Below are 11,602 nucleotides of genomic sequence, written 5' to 3'. Positions count from 1 at the left end.
TGACATGCATAAGAAAGTACATTGGTTACAAGAGTGTAGAAGACCAGACTTTGTCTGGGTGGAATGGGTGCCTAACACCTTTCTATTCCGTTTCCGTAACCTAACCTCCGGATTTAGGTTTTTGGTTTAGTAGATCTAGCCTTGTCTTTATTTGTTTTGGGTAGAATGTAACTAGTACAGCAAGCCATGTAAATATTTGGTAGATTGCAACTAGGAATCAAAGCTATGTAACTTTTCAATTTTCTAGATATGTAATTTGTATTCAATCAATGAAGAGAACAGTTCAATCCTGTATTCATTTATTTATTTTTTTATAAAAAAATAAGTGGCGACTCCATACAATTTACCCAAAAAGAGAGGTGCCCTAAAAGGTACCTGAATTAAAAAAAAAAAAAAAAATCATGCATTCATTTCTAAACTAGGGGCATTTGGCTCCACCTCATGCAAGTAAATGCAGATTCCAACAAAAGCCAAGCAAGATAAGTTTAAATTAGTACTACAGGATCTCATCAGGAAAATAAAAATACAATTCATACATTATTAGGACTCTGAGTCCGCCTATGTGAGGATCTCCTTGATCCACCCCTAGAGGAGCCATCTTCAGTATTTCCTTCTTGACTTGAGAAAAAGCGGGGATTGTACTGACGATTTTCAAGTTTGAGGTTCTGGATTCTTTCCTCCAAAGTTCTTCTAGTATTGTCAGCGGTTTCCATTCAAAGTGCCTGAAAAGTCAAAAAAATCAAATGTTAAAGTCACTATCAAGGAAAGCTCAAGCCAAAGATACTCAGAAAGCAACGTGGTATACTTAGTTAGAATCATTGATCACATATTGGGAGGACTGGGTATAAGCCAATGACTGCAAACTTCCAATCATCCACACGCTTTCTTCCACAAGATCCACATCAACCTGAAGCCCAACTCTATTGAGTTAGAAGCCATTCAAGAAATAAGGACAAAAAACTGAACATTCAAGAACACATTGAATTGGGGCAAGGAACATTTGGCACATGCTCTGGCCTAGTCAAAGGCATGGAACTATACATTCTATCAGGATTAATCACATCATACTGTTATGCCAGAAAATGCGGATAAGTCTCTATGAAAGAACTAGAAGAACCACCAGCATGGTGAGGAGAGGGAATCTCTTTCTCTCATTTAAAAGATGGAGGCTGAAAATCCAACATGTAAATTTGTTACCAAGCAGAAATATGGAAAATGAATTTGTAGACCAAAAGTTTGAAGGGAAGAGAAATACCATTCTATCAACTAAGCAACTTTGAAAGTGATCTCGAACAAATTCAGAGTAATTTCCTTTTACTCTTGCAACAATATAGCCATCATAGGCCCAAGCAATCTCTTCATCAGCCAGGAGTTTAGCCAACCGAATAGTGAGACAAGGAGGAGTTGGAATTGTGGTAGGAGGATAGACATGTTCAACTTGGGGCAACACCCGATCACCAAGATACCAGTACTTTCCATGCCTACATTTAAACAATACCTGGCGGCCATTTTGATCTAGAGCCCGCTCACACTCAGCATACCCCTCACATCCAGCCTAAGGATTTAAGTTCATCTGCAAAATCACAAAAAGGAACTTAGAAAGAGAAGAGACTAAATCATAACCAAGTGCCAAAGATTTAAAAAGAGAAGGAAGAAAAAATTCACATCATGAATGATCAGATTGTCAATCACCAAGCGACAAATCTCCAAAGAACGCCTAGAGGGTGGAGACAAGCGATATTTGGGCAACCAACAGAGAAATCTAGGAAAAATACCAGTAGCCTCCTCTAGAATTTTAGGACCAACCCCAAAATACTCATACATCCAAACTTGAAAAATTCACAACATCGTTACCACATAGCCAAAATAATTTTCCACAGCCTACACATAGCCAAATAAATACTAAACCTCATCCGCCATACAAATGGAGCACCACCCGAGCTTGAAAGACTCCACCTAGAGAGTTGAGTCATGAAATGCATCAGATTAGCATAGGCCACGCCGCCCTAGTCATAATTTCAGAGATGTTCAATTTTTCTCAAGCTCTCCAAGTAGTGCAGATTCATGTTACTGCCTAAATCTAGACACAAGAAAGTCCCAATAAAAAGAAGCATGAACATGCGGGCACCCTTTGCTACAGTTTCACATTGGGGAATATTCTCTCATAGCCAAGATAAAGGAATATTGTTACTCTTCATTCTAGAAGGCACTACACCTAGAAGTTTTTTGAGCTTAGCTTAAGTAAGGGAATCATGGATAAGAATTCTTTTACCACCCAACTTCAGACCGGTGATAACAGAGAAGTCATAAGGTGTCAACATTAACTCCCCAATGCCTAGAAAATGGAAGATACAAGTATTGTCCCAGAAGCGCTCTGCCAAAGCAAGGAGTAATTGAAGATCTTTGTACTCGTGTGTCTCATGATTTAAGATAGTTTCAAAGAAAGTATCGAAGCCTGCTTCATTAATGATGTTTTTGATGCTAAGAGACAAGGATGCCCATGCACTTTTCAATATTTGGAGACTACCTCGACTCTTGAGACTCTACAACATATAAGTTTAGCTTATTAATTCCCATGATAAAAATCACATGTCCAAAAAAAATTTTCCATGACCAAAACCCACATGTCCAAAAATTCCCATGAACCCAAAAAAGTCAATGTCCCATAACAAAAAATCAATGCCCCACCACCACAAAATCAAACCAATGCCCCACCAAAATTTTACCACAACCTAAATTTTTCACATGTCCATACACAACTACCAAATTCTTCTATAGCCATGCAAAATTTTTTTTTACATGTCCAAAATAGCCATACAAAAATTCCCATAAGTTCATGCCGATGCACAAATAAATTCTCATATAGCCAAAATCATAACCACAAAATTTTCCATGAACTAAACATCACATACCCAACAAAATTTTTCCACAATTCGAAACTTCATATCCACAAAATTTTCCCATACCCACAAATATATCCATACACATACCCACAAAATTTTTCCATGTCCACAAAACAAAGTTTACATACACTAATAAATTTTTCCCACATACGCCATGAACATATTCATATAAGTCAAACCCAAAATTTTCACAAAGCCAATGCTCCCAATGTCCAAACCAAAATTTATCCAACAACATCACAATTTACCTACATTGTCAAAATTCCATAAGCCACCAACATTGTCCAAATTGCACCATTTAAAAAAAAAAAAAAAACATTTCAAGAATGCTCCAAAGCTAACATTCTCCAACATAACCAATCACACAATGCCCCAAAATTCCAAAAATGACAATATCTCACCATGGAACTTTCAATAAAACATGCAACAAGCAAAGAAACCAAAGAAAAACTCACCTTGGTGTCTACATGACTATATGGAGCATGGGTCCTAGGGTCTTGAAGAAGGCCATCATCCTCATGCGACTCAAATGATAGATCATATTTCTTACCATGAGAAGCTATAAAAGAAGATCCCTTGGAGGAAGAAGTCATTTTAATGTAAAGAAAATGAGTTTTAGAAAATGGGTTTCACCAAAAATAGGTGTGGGATGAAAATGCTCAAAACATGAAGATCTAAAGAAATATTGATAGAGATGGATGAGGGAGAGTTGAGAAGCTTAGAAAAGTTTTTTTTGTGAGAAGAAATGATGAAATGAAGAAGAAAAATCAAGGGGAAGAAGGAGATGAATAGTGACAATGGAGGAGGAGAAAGAAAGAAAGATGAAGCAAAAAGGCAAAAAGAGAGAAACAAGTAGTGGGGGGCCAAAATTTCAGCCCCCACACTTAAGACTCAGCCAAAACTGAGTCAACTTAGTCAAATTAAGTTGACTCAGTCAACCCAAAAAAAAAAAAAAAAAAACTTTCTTAGATTTCAAATATCCCAAATTCCAAATTTTCAAATTGAGTTGACTCAGTCAACCAAAAAAAAAAAAAAAAAAATCTTAGTTTTCAAATATCCCAAATCCCAAATTTTCAAGTTCATATTCTCATTGCCCAAGTTTTAAATTCAAACCTCCAGTTTTCAAAGAAAAAATTCAAACCCCAGGTTTCTTGATCAAAATTTCAAGTCTTAATTTTCCAAAATTCTAAATCTCAAAATTTTAGATTTTAATTTCCAAATTTCAAATCAAAATCTCAAAGTTTCAAAGTCTCAGAATTTTAAATATCAATTTCAAAAAATTCAAGTATCAAAAATCAAACCTTTCTCAAAAATTGAATCTTTTTCAATTCAGTTTTTCTTGATGAAGATCAAATCAAGAAAGGGTGAATGAAAATCATACACCATAGAAACAGTGGGACCATAAAGCATTTATCAGTTAGAGACTAATTCCAAATTTTGATTTTTGCAAGCAATAACTTGGTTTCAAGGATGAGAAGCTCTTGATTACCTTCAGTCAAGATCCAACCAGTTGGTTTAAGACACTCCCTTCAGTCAAGATGAAGCCAGTTGATCGCAAACGCCCCTTTTTGTCAAGATCAAGCCTGTTGGTTGTAGACACACTTTTTGTCAAGATCAAGCCAGTTGATCGCAGACACTCCTTCAGTCAAGATTAAGCAAGTTGATCGCAGATGCCCCTTTTTGTCAAGATCAAGCCTATTGGTCATAGACACCCTTTTTGTCAAGATCAAGCCTATTGGTTGCAGACACCATTTTTGTCAAGATCAAGCCTATTGGTCGCAGATACCCCTTTTGTCAAGATCAAGCCAGTTTGTTGCAGACACTCCTTTTGTCAAGATCGAGGTAGAGGGGACCCTTTTAATCATTAGTTCAGTTCCAGATAATCAAAGTAGAGGAGATCCCTTTGATCATCTTTCCAAAGCCAGATTATCAAAGTAGAGTAGATCCCTTTAATCATCATTGTAGAAAGCAAATCCAGATCGAGGCAGAGGAGATCCCCTTGATCATCATTTCAGTTCTAGATTATCAAAGTAGAGTAGATCCCTTTGATCATCATTGCAAAAAGCAAATCCAGATTGAGGCAGAGGAAATCCCCTTGATCATCATTTCAATTACAGATTATCAAAGTAGAGTAGACCCTTTGATCATCATTGCAAAAAGCAAATCCAGATCGAGGTAGAGGAGATCCCCTTGATCATCATTTCAATTCCAGATTATCAAAGTAAAGTAGATCGCTTTGATCATCATTGCTCCTTTTGATCATCATTCCAAAGCCAGATTATCAAAGTAAACTAGATCCCTTTAATCATCATTGTAGAAAGCAAATCCAGATCGAGGCAGAAGAGATCCCCTTGATCATTATTTCAGTTCCAGATTATCAAAGTAGAGGAGATCCCTTTGATCATCATTGCAGAAAGTAAATCTAGATCGAGGTAGAGGAGATCCCCTTGATCATCATTTCAGCTCCAGATTATCAAAGTAGAGTAGATCCATTTGATCATCATTGCAGAAAGCAAATCCAGATCGAGGTAGAGGAGACCCCCTTGATCATCATTTCAATTCCAGATCAAAGTAGAGGAGATCCCTTTGATCATCATTGCAGAATGCAAACCCAGATTGAGGTAGAGGAGATCCCCTTGATCATCATTTCAAGTTCCAGATTATTGAGGTGGAGGAGATCCCCTTGATCATCATTTCAATGCCAGATTATCAAGGTAGAGGAGATCCCTTTGATCATCATTCCAAAGCTAGATCAAGATCAAAGTAGAGGAGATCCCTTTAATCGTCATCCCGGAAAACTCCATTTTCAAGATCAGGATAGGAAAGTTTCCTAGTCACCCCAATTGCTAAGAATCATTCACCAGCTAAGTCTAGTATTTTCATTTTTTCTAAGTCAAAAGATAAGGCTAGTTCTATGTTCCAAGGTTTTAGGTTTGAAGGTTAGGTAATCTTTGAAGATTTAACCTCAATTAAATCATGGTCACTAAAATCAATGTCATTGTTTTACATTGACATTTGCTTTTCAAGCTTTGTCAATGAGGGGCATTCTGTAGACACTCAATTTTGCACCCATAATTTAATCAAGTAGAATGACTTGAATGACCAATCCATGTATCCCAAAAGTCATAATTGCATTACATGCATCATTTTGTCTTTTCATTACATACATTAATTCATTCATTGCATATCATGAAAATGATCTTGAGATTCTAATGGTCGAAAGATATTGCATGATCAAGTTTGCATGGTCAACATGCATTGTGTCTAGCTAGAGTCAACCACACATGATTAGTTTAAATTAATTCTGATTGGTTAAACACTTAAAATTGATTAGATAATTTTGTGATTGGTTGATAATTAGTGTTTAAAATAGGGATGCATGCATGGGAATAAAATGGATGATTGGATAACAATAAAATTGTGGATAATCTGAACTTTATTAAGATTTATTTTAAGGGATTTATCCACAAGATAATTGTTCTAGATAATTGCACTTTAACAAGCCTGAATTATCTAGAATAGAGATAGAAAATCATAGACGGAAGATGAAAATGCGTCTAGATAAAAGGACCGGCCAAAAAACCCTAGAAGAGGAGTCTAAACGACACCCGAACACCACAAAAGTGCATTCGGAGCCATAGCGCCAAGTCGGCACTTTTGGAGTGTTGAACGGCACTCTAAAAGAGCTGAATTTTCATGTGATGGGCTTTGGCCCAACGGCCTTCGGGTGACGATTATGCATACCCTTTTCAATCTTTTTGCAAAAGAATGCGTCTGGATTCAAACCCTAATTGGTTGTACCTATTTTTTAGAGTCTTCTAGCCTAGACTCATAATTCAACACCTTTTTCTTACGCATTGAGAGGCATATGTTTTTTACTCTCAAACCACCCATATTGTTTGATCCCCTCTCTTAGTGTTGTTGCTTAAATTAGGGTTTTTAGGTTTCAAAGAGAATTGCAAAAATTTCTTTGAACCCTAAAACATCCTCTCAAGAATAAAGAGTGCTCATGTAAGAGGTTGTTTCCTTCACCCTTTTCCTTATGATGTGATGATGCATGTTATATCTCTTTCTTTTTCAAATATCCATAATATGAATTGTAAATTGTTGTTTTGTTAAAGCATGATTTTTTTTTATGTGATTGTTATAATCTTTTTCTTGAATGTCAATAAATCTACATGTGAACAATTATTTTTCTTAAAAAAAAAAAAATAGATCCGCACCTTTATAAGATGTAGATCTTAATTTTTCTCAATATAAAAACAGATCTGCATCTTTATAAGATGTATATCTAAATTTTTCTTAAAACAAAACAGACCTGCATCTTTATAAGATGTAGATTTGAATTTTTCTCAATATAAAAAAACAGATCTGCATCTTTATAAGATGTAGATCTGAGTTTTTCTCAATATAAAAACAGATCTACATCTTCCTTAAATGTAGATTTGAGTTTTCTCAAACAAAAAGAGATCTGCATCTTTATGAGATGTAGGTTTAAATTTTTCTCAAATCAAAACTGATTTGCATCTTTCTTAAGATGCAAATATGATTTTCTCAATACATGCAAATTGTTGAAATAAAGAAAGAGATTGTGTATTATTGAGTTTGCGTTTATTTTAATTCATGATTGCATAAATTTGGACTATGAGTGAAACTCCCTTCTTAAAAAATCTTTTTCATTCTTTGTAAAACATATAACAAAACAGATTTGAATTTAAAAAATAAAAAATAAAAAATAAGAGACTTCATTCATATATAAATTTGTGTGATTTAATTTTTCATTCACATGTTCAACATATCATTCATGACATGCATAAGAAAGTACATTGGTCACAAGAGTCTAGAAGACCAGACTTTGTTTGGGTAGAATGGGTGCCTAACACCTTCCCATTCAGTAACCTATCCTCTGGATTTAGGTTTTTGATTTATTAGATCTAGCCTTGTCTTTATTTGTTTTAGGTAGAATGTAACTAGGACAACAAGCCATGCAAATATTTGGTAGATTGCAACTAGGACCCAAAGCTATGTAACTTTTCAATTTCCCAGAGATGTAATTTTTATTCAATAAATAAAGAGAACAATTCAATCCTGTATTTATTTTTTCTTTTTTTTTTTTATAAAAAAATAAGTGGCGACTCCATACCACTTACCCAAAAAGAGAGGTATCCTAAAAGGTATCTAAATCTCTTTTTTGAAGGTCGCTTTTCGTCGAGGTCTCTCACAGGTACATGAAGTAAGAAAAGATATAACAAAACCTCACTACATCCCTCAAAAACACTCTCCCTCCATCTAGTATATCCTATTCTAGCTCTCCCCCTAACATGATAACTACTCTCATATACGGAACTACTCCCCCTTTTTGTCACGAGTGACAAAGGGTGCATCACTGAGAGGTCGTCATCTCATCATCACTGGAAGAGCCAAAACCATCAGCAACATCATCATCATCTCTACTAGAAGAGGTATCCTCAGCAAACTTGGGAGAAGGAGAGGGCAGTAAACCACCAAGGCTAGAATGGCGGCGAGTGATGCAACTAATTTTAGTGTTCATTTGACACATCTCATTAGACCGATTGTCAAGACAACTACCAAAATTAGAACGCATGTGCTGAAGCTACTCCATGATGTCAACAAAAGAGACATCTGCCCTAGAGGAGGAAGAAGGGGTAGATGAGGAAGAAGGTCGAGAGGTAAAGGTTGTAGGGGCTACATTCGTCATCTCCATATGTGGCCGCTTCATAGCAAGCTGCGCTGCAATCCTTCGGATAAAATCTTTGCTAATGGCACCCATGACATGGAAGAGACGAAAAGGAGGAATGGTGACGTGCATGTGTGTGAGGATGCATGTGATAACCGAAGGAAAAATGAGCTTATCAAGTGTAGCAGTGTCTTGATAGCAATCTATGATAGATACTATCATGTGTGATGGAAAATCTATAGAAAGATCTTCCATGAAAGAAAGATTAAAATAAGCATGAGGCTCGGTGATGGTGTTATAGTGTGAACATAGAGTGAGTACAAAGGTCATCACCATATTAAGAATACGTGGACCTTTAGCAAACTCGGTTGTGGAGAAATTTAGGGTACCTCCCCACAACATGGCCTTCTCATAGAAGAGTGAGGCCAACTCGTCTCTAGAGATGGAAGAGAGATGGCGATGATTAGGGTAATCTGGATGATCCATCCTAGGGACATGTAGTACCTCAGAAATGAGCTCTAGGGTAATTACTATATGTGCACCTCTGAATATCGTAGTAAACGTAGGTACAAAGGTATCAATGGCATCCATGTTGGAGCAAAACTCCTATATGAACACGTTGGGACACCTCGAGGGTTTCTCACATAGAGAAGCCCATCCCCGAGTGCTAAATGCATGGGGTAGAGTAGTGTCTAGAAAGTTAGACAGAATGACCTGCATTCCGAATGAATCGCCCGGTTAGAAAAGTTCTCAAAGTAGTCATGTTGTGCCTTTTCATCACGAAACCGAACGAAATCAGAAGGAGTAGAAGAAGAAGAATAGGAACCGAAATGTATCGAGTTTTTAGAAGGAATAGATTTCTTAGGTGCCATGACAAGGAGACTAAACGAGAGAGAGAGAAGAACAACAGAGAACACAACAGAAGATAAGATACAGGAAAGAAGAAAGAATAACGTGCAATGTATGATAATGCATGAACATGTTACGTGCTAAAGAAATTGCATCATGGGTAGAGACCCAATTCAACCTAGCAACGCTCATAATATATAATCAGTCACATAACCTAGAATGCATGAAATAGTGTTATAATGAACATAGAATGTAATGCATGAGTATGTGAGATCAAATTAACAACAACTAACCCAAAATTTTTGACAATAACACAATTACCCTAAATTCTCCGAAAAACTTGAAAACCTAGGTTTAAATGCATGAAGAAGGTGAAAAGGAAGAGATTTAGAGCACTTACCAAGTGAAAGAAGCTTGGATTAGACTGAAATCTTGAAGGGAGAAGGTTTTTGTTGAAAAGAAAGTGTTGGATTGAGAGAGAAGAGAGAGAGATCGAAATATTTGAAATGGAGAAAAACCGAGTTGGACCTCAAATATGTATAGAGAAAACGTAGCTCGATAGATCTAGAAGGTATCGAGCTTTTATCGAGAACAAAATCTCAATAGATCGAGAGGTATTAAGGAGGTATCGATGGCAAAAAAATCTCAATAGATCGATGAGGTATCGAGCATCTATCGAGCAGATAGAGACTCCAAAGAATTTGGCTTGATAGATTGGGCTATCTATTGAGAGGTATTGAGAACAAACCTAGAAATCTTGATAGAAGAGGCAGTATCGAGGAGGTATCAAGCAGCTATCGAGGAGGTGTTGAGCTGCTATTGAGATGCTTGAAAGAAGGATTTGAAGGAAGAGAAGCAGCACAAGAAGAATGCGAACAAGATACACACCAAAACAAGCAAACATAGATCATGTTAAACATAAAAACACAACCTCAACTCTAGATGCATAGCACTCCTAGATCAAAAACACACTAAACAAATCTAACCAATTTTATTGCAAAATAAGTTTAGACAGCTTAGAGAGCATATACTACCACATGTATTTCCTGTGATGACCAAATCATATTGTATCTATACAATAGTATCAAGAGTAGCAAAGAGTATGTGTGTTGTGTGTGAAACTTTTGCAAGAGAGCATAAGTAAATCATTGTATGAAAAGTAATGATATAGGAGGATCAAATACATTCACACACAATCATAATTGTTTGATGGTGACCATATTAAAAGCATTTTATTCTTTTTTAAATATATTTTTTTTTATATGTTCTTTGCATATTTTTCTTTTAAGGATATCATGCATGGACATATAAGAGAGAAAAGAAAATACCCAATTATGTAAGATTGAACATCCTGATTTTGTTGTGCAAGTGTTATGCTTTACCGAGCATGGCTTTTATGATTGATGAGTTTTAGTGGTGAGATGATTATTTATGCATTTTTCTTAGGATTTTCTAGTCATTCCCATCAAAAAGAGTGACTTAAGATATGAAGGATAAGTGATCAACTAAATCATACAGATCACATAAAAGAGCCACAAAACTCACATTGCTTAGTTGTGCATGAAGATGCTCATCTAAGCTACAAGTGATACAAATTCAAAGGCCATCCAAGGTACACAAGTACCAATATACACAAACACACACTATTTTTGTATTTTTTTGATTAAAAAAAAAAAAAAAAAAAAAAAACTAGACTAACTTAAACCACAACATGAATCATGCAAGAGATCAGAAAAGAGAAGAAACCACTTAGAATCTTTTTCCTTCCAAATGGGTGACCTGGATAGGGATCCTTTTTTTTTTTTTCCTTGAACTTTTGTTCAGAGAGATCAGGAGGATAGTTGAAACCATTGAAGTTTGAGAGAAGCATGACCACCTTAAGAAGTTCTCCAAGAAGGCTAAAGAAAGATGGAGTTGATTTTGGTTCCGTAGAGATGAAACACTATTTCTTTGTTGAGTGGCTAACCACTTATAGCAATTTGGATGAGTGTGCCCAGATGCTCCATAGTAGTGACAGAAGTGGGGCTTCTTTGGTAAAGACTTCTTGTTGGTGGAGCAATGATTATTATGCTTAGTCTCTTTATTACCAACCTTAGGGGGTGCTCCTAGAATGGATTTTCCCTTATCACTTTTATCCTTACTCATATTTTTC

General features: G+C 36.1%; 1 long non-coding RNA gene across 1 annotated transcript; it reads right to left on the bottom strand.

Annotated features, from left to right (window-relative positions):
• Positions 1 to 428: 428 nt before the first annotated feature.
• On the bottom strand, positions 429 to 3,692 carry LOC115983241. The gene is made up of 4 exons (XR_004089925.1): positions 3,359 to 3,692; positions 1,256 to 1,573; positions 806 to 1,169; positions 429 to 722 (listed from the first exon to the last, which is right to left on the bottom strand). It is a non-coding gene; the product is annotated as an uncharacterized LOC115983241 (long non-coding RNA).
• Between the last annotated feature and the right edge of the window lie 7,910 nt (positions 3,693 to 11,602).

This window comes from Quercus lobata, chromosome 4 (genome assembly GCF_001633185.2).
Source record: "Quercus lobata isolate SW786 chromosome 4, ValleyOak3.0 Primary Assembly, whole genome shotgun sequence".
In the NCBI taxonomy this organism is placed as follows: domain Eukaryota; kingdom Viridiplantae; phylum Streptophyta; class Magnoliopsida; order Fagales; family Fagaceae; genus Quercus; species Quercus lobata.
This window is presented reverse-complemented; position numbering and strand designations above follow the sequence as displayed.